Source organism: Octopus bimaculoides, chromosome 5 (assembly GCF_001194135.2).
Source record: "Octopus bimaculoides isolate UCB-OBI-ISO-001 chromosome 5, ASM119413v2, whole genome shotgun sequence".
Classification (NCBI taxonomy): Eukaryota; Metazoa; Mollusca; class Cephalopoda; order Octopoda; family Octopodidae; genus Octopus; species Octopus bimaculoides.
In genome coordinates, this window is record NC_068985.1 from 42,432,293 (window position 1) to 42,434,532 (window position 2,240).

At 46.9% G+C, this 2,240-nt stretch overlaps 1 protein-coding gene across 1 annotated transcript in view; it reads right to left on the bottom strand.

The window, feature by feature from the left end:
- LOC106876066 (chitotriosidase-1) overlaps window positions 1-2,240 on the bottom strand; it is a 28,220-nt gene that overhangs the window by 23,970 nt on the left and 2,010 nt on the right. The window lies entirely within an intron of this gene.

Consider the following 2,240-nt stretch of genomic DNA (forward strand, 5'->3'; position numbering starts at 1 on the left):
CAAAAGTAGCAATTTTGGGAGAAGGGATAAGTCGATTACATCGACATCAGTGTTCAACTGGTATTTATTTTATCAACCCGAGAGGTTGAAAGGCAAAGTCGACTTCGATGAAATTTGAACTCAGAACGTAGCAACAGACGAAAAACTGCTAAGCTTCTTGCTCGGCGCGCTAACGATTCTGCCAGTTCACTGTCTTGATAATAATAATAATAATCCTTTCTACTATAGGCACAAAGCCTGGATTTTGTGGGGAGAAGAACAGTCGATCACATTGACACCAGTACTTCACTGGTACTTAATTTATCGACCCTGGAAGGATGAAAGGCAAAGTCGACCTCTGCGGAATTTGAACTCAGAACGTAGCGACGGGTTAATACCGCTAAGCGTTTCGCTCGGCGTGCTAACAATTCTACCACCTCGCCGCCTTAACAATAATCCTTTCTACTAAAGGCATAAGGCATAAAATTTGGTGGGAGGGGACTAGTCGATTACATCGACCCCAGTGTTTCAGTGGTAGTTAATTTATCGACCCTGCAAGGATGAAAGGCAAAATCGACCTCAGCGGAATTTGAACCCAGAATGTACAGACGGACGAAATGCCGCTAAGCATTTTGACCGGCGTGCTAACGATTCTTTCAGCTCATTGCCTTAATAATAATAATAATAATAATAATAATAATAATTCAAATTTTACGATGAGGGCAGCAATTTTGGGGGAGGGGATGAGTCGGTTACATTGACCCAAGTGTTCAACTGGTACTTAATTCATCGACTCCGAAAGGATGAAAGGCAAAGTCGACTCGGCGGAATTTGAACTCAAACTGTAAGGACGGACGAAATGCCGCTAAGCATTTCGCTTGGCGTACTAAAGATTCTGCTATCTCGCCGCTTTAATAATAATAATAATAATTTCATTTATTTGCCACCAGGACGACGGATGAGGGGATCAATACAAAGACATAAAGTGCGGTGGATTACATATAATGGAATGATAAAATATTTAAATAAGCAACAAAATAAGCAACAAAAAGAAAGTATTACGGTATACAATGAAAAGGAAGGGAGATATACATAGTACAGAAAGACTTAAAGAAAAAAGTTAAGGAGGGCGGCGTGGTAATCATCACTACAGACCCGGCCGATAGACGAATCTGTCCCACTCGTGACAGCAGCTGTTGGACATAACCACACAAGTCAGTATGCTCGGACAGTGAAAGAGTGCGTGCAAAACGGTTTCGTCACTCTGCGCAAACCTCGGACAAGCCCGCCTGACAGCAAATCCGTGCTTGCTTGTAGAGTTTATCTCGAACCAGTAGCGTCCCCCGTTAGCACTGCCAGACCAAGGGCATTTGGAAATTATCCCTGATAGTTCCCGACCGGAAAGTCCTCCGGAACAAACTTGCCAGTTCGTTTTCGTCAATGCCCAGGGTCTCCTCGAGAACGTCATCGCACTTCCCCGCCACTAATCTTCTATAAATTTTTAAAGCGGAATATCCACCGATCCCATTGCCCGACTGGTAGAGGGCTGTGGTCGCCTGAAGATATTCTAGGTGCCAGGTGCCAAGTCTCAGTCTTTTCTTCATCCGGGATTGCAGCTCCGTCAAGGAAACAAGCTACAGAAAGACAAGCCTCATAAATGGAGCTCACACACGCTCATCGTCCAGAAATCGTTGCAGGTAGCGTAACCCAAGAGCGTGTCTGCACATTAGGAGCCGCGGCATACCTAATCCGCCACTCAGAGGATGCTGGCAACAGACTGACCGCCTGACCATTAGAACGCGTCCTCCCACAAGAATTCAAATAAGAGATGTTCCAGCCTGGTCAAGCAGTAACCGGGACAAAACACAACAGTCAGGCGATAAATGATAACGGAGGCGATACAGGCATTCGCCACCTCTACCCGACCTTCCAGGGTCAGCTTCCTCTCAGCCCATTTCTGGGTATGGACTGGCCGCCCTGTTCACCACCTCATCCCAGTTCTTATCAACCTGGAGGTCTGGACCAAACTGGTCCGTCGGTCCAGCGTCAGACAACGCCGTCCGATAGCATCAACTTGCCTCTCCATGAGCCCGACCGCAAACCCACCGATTTGTCGGCGCCTGCAACCGACTCATATTCCTTTAGGATGGTGCCTCCCGTCTCCACTTCGGAAGCGTCTGATACTATGACGGTGATGTCGTCTGTGTATGCCGTCACTGTCCTTCCGTGTCCCAGTTCGAAAGGGATGCCCCCTAACTGTT